The sequence below is a fragment of the Pan troglodytes genome, chromosome 19, assembly GCF_028858775.2.
Source record: "Pan troglodytes isolate AG18354 chromosome 19, NHGRI_mPanTro3-v2.0_pri, whole genome shotgun sequence".
Lineage (NCBI taxonomy): Eukaryota > Metazoa > Chordata > Mammalia > Primates > Hominidae > Pan > Pan troglodytes.
Window position 1 is genome coordinate 24,593,484 of NC_072417.2, and position 5,754 is coordinate 24,599,237.

A 5,754-nucleotide genomic window follows, 5' to 3' on the forward strand; every position below is an offset into this window, starting at 1 on the left:
AGAAAGAAGTTCAATTCCGGGTGGATCCCATTCCTTTAAAAGGTCGCCACCCACTCGACTGCCAAGCTGAGATCCTAAGGACCTCCCCAAAGGAGGAGGTCGTGGCCTTCCCAAAGCGCAGTAGTCACGGTGGAAACGGAAGCGTGCCGCATAAGCCTACCGTCTACCGCCCACCGCCTGCAGATCAGGAACCTCCCTCACTGGTACTTCAGGGAAGCGGTTAAGTCAAGCCGGCGCGTCACAGGCACTCGGCGTGCAAGCCGCCCCGCAGCTGCTACTGTCTCTTACCTCTCTCTGCTTTTAGGAAACACGTTGTATCCCCGGAGGGGGTGCACCGTTCCTGGAGGTACTGCAATACCAGGTCGATGCGTGGAGTGGACGGAGCAAGCTCCTATTCCATCTCCCTGCTCCAAAAATCCATTTAATATATTGTCCTCGGATAGAGGACGTATCAGATATTAAACTGATAAGAACAGATACTACACTTGATCTTAGCCAAAAGGCCGAGAAGCGATGCGGTCGCCTTCGCGCCCGCCGTCACCGTCCCACTCTCATCCACATTCAAGTCGCGGTGAGAGCCCCAGCCTCGCTCCTTGCCCCATTCCCTCTGTCTCGTCCACAGCGCTATTGACGCCCTTACACTCTCGGGCTGATTTCTTATTCTCCGCCTTTGAAAAGGGAAATCTTACACCCGTGCTTCTTCCGGCGTTCCCGGGCTTTCATTTCGAATTTGCATGCCCCGCCCTTTCACGGAGGGCGTGGCCTCCGCCGTTGACTCCGCCCCCGGGGCCGCCTCTGCCTGGGGGAGCCGGGGCTCCGCTGGGGGCGACTTCCTTGTTCGTATCGAGCCAGCGAAAAGACAGAACCGGAAGAGACTGGGGGCGAAGGCGACAGGGGTCTGTGGAAGAGACCTGTCGGCGGAGAGCGGTCCACGTTTTCCTGGAGAAAGACGAGGCCCCAGGGCAGGAGCGCGGGCTGCGCTGGGCCTTTACTTCGCCGCCCGCGGGCGGGGAGACCGGCCCCGTACCCGAGGGGACGAGGGGCCCATGCCCAGTCAGGGAAGCCGAAGGCCTGGAGGGGCTTCCGGGAGCAGGGGCTGGAGTTCCTCGGCCAGGCAGGAGGCTGGCACCAGACACCCAGCAGAGGGAGGCGGCGAGGGCCCAGCAAGGATTCTCCCCAGCCCCTGTGCCTGCGTCTCCTGCGGCTTCTGTGCGCGGACCGTGTCCTGTGCTGTGTAGGGAAAGCTGCCTCCCTGCTCGGGACGTGGATTCCCTTCCCCTCCTCCTCGCCTGGCTACTTCTGACGCAGGTCGTCAGGACTCCGCTTGGGTGTCACGCGTCCAGGAAGCCTCCCTTAGTCAAGGGCCCTCGGCACCCGCCCCGTATGTGACTAGCAGCCCTCCTGTGTATTTCATCGCGCCCCCGTTGTTTATATCAGCTATTCCACTCACCACCCTTCTGGGCAACCCTTTATCTCCCGCTCTGAAATCCCATCGCTGAGGGCTGGGACCCCTCCTCAGTGCTTATCCCTGTTTCCCCGCGCGAGTCTGGCGCCTGGCGTGTGGAAGGCGCTCAGCAAACGTTTGTGGAGCGAAGAAACGACGCAAAGGTGATGAGCACGGCAGACCGTGATGAGCACGACGCAGTTAGGAGGCTATTGGCCCGGCGCGGGGGAAAAGGGGGAAGGTCGGGCTCGGGGTGGCAGGACCCCAGAGGGCAGGGGTGACTGCCGGGGTGCTCTTGGGGCAAGGTGGGCGTCAAGGCCCCCAGCAAGGTTGGGATAAAGTTTCTCTCCGAGGCACAGACTGCCGCCTGCGGGCTCAGCATTTACCTCTCCCTTCCTCCTTCCTAACGCAACTTCAGCGGAGGGCTGAGGGCTCTACTGCGCATTACCTGGAAAACTTATTTCACTCCACGGCCCTAAGAGGTGGGCCTTATTATTAGCCACGGCCAGGGTTAGGGTGAGGCCTCTCCTCCAGGGCAGAATTTCAGAGGGTGCCCACCCCCCCGCCCTAAATCATTCAGCAATCAACATAAACTATAGTTCAACGCAATATATCTTATCTTGTGGGCCGCAAGCCACCCAGGTGCCCAGGCAAGAGCCTGAAGGCACAAGCTGTTCCAGTATAGTAAAGAAAATTATTAGAATAAGAAAAGTTTTACTAGAGATAGGAAACGGATAGGATTATATCTGACTATTATTAATCATTAGTTTGTAGCATTACTCTTTGTTCTATTACCATAATGATCTCTGTTCCATTATGATTACCCTGGGGGAAACCAGGCCACACAGAGTTAGGAGCTGAAGGGCCACAGTGAGAGGTGACCAGGAGACAAGAGTGTGAGCCCTCATTCACGCCCAGAGAAGGGCCGCTGGAGGGCTCCTTGGCCTAGCGGTAATGCCAGTGCCTGGGAAGGCCCTGGTTACTTAGCAGGCCTTGGTCTAGCGGTGGCCCCAGTGCCTGGGAAGGCACCCGTTACTTAGCAGGCCGGGAAAGGGAATCTCCCTCTCTCCAGGGGAGACAGAGAACGCTCCGCTCCACCACCTCTTGTGGGAGGTCTGACATTAGCCAGGCCGGCCCGCAGTCAGCCGGAGGCTCCAACGTCTCCCTGTGATGCTGTGCTTCAGTGGGCACGCTCCTTCTTCACTTTCATGTTCCGCCTGTACACCTGGCTCCTCCTTTTAAGTTCTTAGAAGACAGCAGTAGCACAATTAGTAGGAGTACCACAGTCTTCGATCTTTCTGATAAGTGCATAGAAGAAACGCTGACGTTTGCTGTCCTCCCTCTCCACCTCGGCTACCACAAAGGGAAAGGCCCCCTGTCCAGTGGACACGTGACTCGCGTGACCTATCGATCACTGGAGATGACTGGCACTCCTTACCCTGCCCCCTTGCCTTGACTACAATAAATAGCAGCGCCTCCAGGCATTCGGGGCCACTACCTGTCTGTCTCCGCGCTTTGGTGGCAGTGGTCCCCCGGGCCCAGCTGTCTTTCTTCCTATCTCTTTGTCTTCTGTCTTTATCTCTTCGATCTCTCGTCTCCGCGCGCACACACACGAAGAGAAAACCCACAGACCCGGTAGGGGTGGACCCTACATTATCTCGGCTACAACATAATCAAGATATTCATGTGGACTACTGAGTCTTTCGGTGCCCCCTTGCTGTTTTAGTTTTGTCCTGCGGCCGAGTGTTTCCCTCGCTTCACGCCAACCCAATCTCCGCCGCCCTGTCTTGTCATCCCCATTCTACAGCCCAGCACGGTGTAGTATGGCAGCCGCTAGCCACAGGTATCTAGGGAGCCCTGGAAATGTGGTCAGTTCTAATGGAGCTGTGCTGTAAGTGTGAAATACACATGGGATTTTGACGGCAGTGGGAGCAAAATTCTCCCAATTTTTTTTTTTTTTTTTCAGACGGAGGTTCCGCTCTTGTTACCCAGCCTGGAGTCCAATGGCGCGATCTAGGCTCTCTGCAACCTCCGCCTCCCGGGTTCAAGCGATTCCCCTGCCTCAGCCTCCCGAGCAGCTGGGACTACAGGCATGTGCCACCACGCCCGGCTAAGTTTGTATTTTTAGTACACATGGGGTTTCTCCATGTTGGTCAGGCTGGTCTCCAACTCCCGACCTCCGGTGATCCGCCCAGCTGCCGCCTCCCAAAGTGTTGCTTGCGATTACAGGCTTGAGCCACCGCTCACCCTGGCTTTTTTTTTTTTTTTTTTTTGGCAGACAAACTCTTGCTCTGTCGCCCAGGCTGGAGTGCAGTGGCGCGATCTCGGCTCACTGCAGCCTCTACCTCCCGGGTTCCAGCGATTCTCCTGCCTCAGCCTCCTGGGTAGCTGGGATTACAGGCGTAGGCCACCACGCCCGGCTCATTTTTGTATTTTTAGGGGGTTTCGCCATGTCGGCCAGGCTGGTCTCCAGCTCCTGACCTCAGGCGATCCGCCCGCCTCGGCCTCCCAAAGCGCTGGGATTACAGGCGTAAGCCACCGCGCCGGGCTCTTTCATTCTGTCTTTATTTTCTGAGATAGAGTCTCGCTCGGACGCTCAGGTTGGACTGCAATGGCGTGATCTCGGCTCGCTGAAACTTCCGCCTCCCGGGTTCAAGCGATTCTCCTGTCTCAGCCTCCCGAGTAGCTGGGATTATTGACGGGCAGCACCACGCCCGGCTACCTTTTGTGGTTTTTGTATCTTCTGTCTTCTGCTCTTGAGTACCGCATAGAGCCACAGAAGACTAGCGAGTCGAACAAACGGCCCCTGTTGCAGCAGTTGTTGATCACGGGGCTGCCCCCGGTACTCATCCTGTGTCTCTCGTCCAAATCCCCGCTCCTCCCCAGCTATCACCTCTGCCGATGCTGGTGGTTTCCCTGGGTACCGGGAACCAAACTCTCATTCCCCAGGGGCCTAAGCCCCCCGTGGCCAGGCCCTTCTCAAGTCAGGGTTCCTGCACATTCACAGTTACGGGTGGCCCTGGGAGTAACACCTGGCACCCAAACAGATCACCAGAGTCCACGCATAGTCCACCTGCCCTCCCTGCGTAAGATCAGCTCTTCCTCCTCCCGGCGATAGATCAGGGTCAATGATCCCTGCCAAGATGGCGACTGCTCCAGCCTGCTGGTCCAACCTGTCCAGCCACAGCTGTTGCTCGAAGGCTTGAAGTTCAATGGGACCCTCTCCCGCTTTCTACAAACTGGTTCCTCTATTTTCATGTTTATTTATTTGGGACGGGGTCTGGCTCTGTCACCCAGGCTGGAGTGCAGTGGTGCGATCACTGCTCACTGCAGCATCCACCTCCCAGCGTCCACCCATCCTCCTGGCCTCAGCCTCTGGAACAGCTGGGGTACAGATACGCCCCAGCCCGAACAGGTTTTCACTAGGTTGCCTGGGCTCTTTCTTTCTTTGTCTGTGTTTGTTTGTTGGTTGGTCGGTTGGTTTTTGTTTGTTTCTTTCGAGACGGGGCTCCGGCTCTGCCGCCGGGGCTGCAGTGCAATGGCGCGATCTCACCTCACTGCGGCCTTCTGGGCTCAAGCGATCCCCCCACTGTGCCCGGCCTGAAGACAGCCTTTAGAGAAAGAAGCAGGGGGAGTTCTTCCGAGGACAGACAAGGTTTCTGGAGTTTGGAAAGGGTGAGAGACTGGGTCAGCGAAAGGAACATTCCGATCTTTATGTTGGGATGCAACGTATAATAGATACAGGGATGAGACCCAAAAGAGCCGGCAGAGGTTTGTCATCGTGGTCGCAAGGCAACTGCCGGTGGCTGATCCCGTAAAGGATACGCATACCTAGAGCGGAGCCTAAAGATGCATCAAGCATGACGGGTGGAGCCACGATGCTTGGACTCGAGCTCTGCTCCTGTGCGTTCCGTGATAAATGGCTTATACTACCTGCACCTCAGTTTTTCCCGGGCAAAAAAGGAAGCTTGCTGCCGGTGCGTTGGCACCTGCCTTAAAGTGCCAGCTACCCAGCGGGCTGAAGAGGAAGAAGTTCCTACTAGGAAGACACGTGGACACGTATGTTTACTGCAGCACTATTTACAATAGCAAAGACTTGGAACCAACTCGAATGCCCATGAATGATAGGCTGGATAAAGAAAGTGTGGCACGTATACACCATGGAATTACTACGCAGCCATAAAAAAGGATGAGTTCATGTCCTCTGCGGGAACGTGGATGAAGCTGGAAGGCCTCATTCTCAGCAAACTGACACAGGAAGCGAAAACCAAACACCGCATGTTCTCGCTCCTAAGTGGGAGTTGAACAGT

General features: G+C 56.5%; 1 non-coding gene across 1 annotated transcript; it reads right to left on the reverse strand.

Moving 5' to 3' along the window:
* Positions 1-324: 324 nt before the first annotated feature.
* Positions 325-515, reverse strand: LOC129137782 (U2 spliceosomal RNA). The gene has a single exon (XR_008540573.1). It is a non-coding gene; the product is annotated as a U2 spliceosomal RNA (small nuclear RNA).
* Between the last annotated feature and the right edge of the window lie 5,239 nt (positions 516-5,754).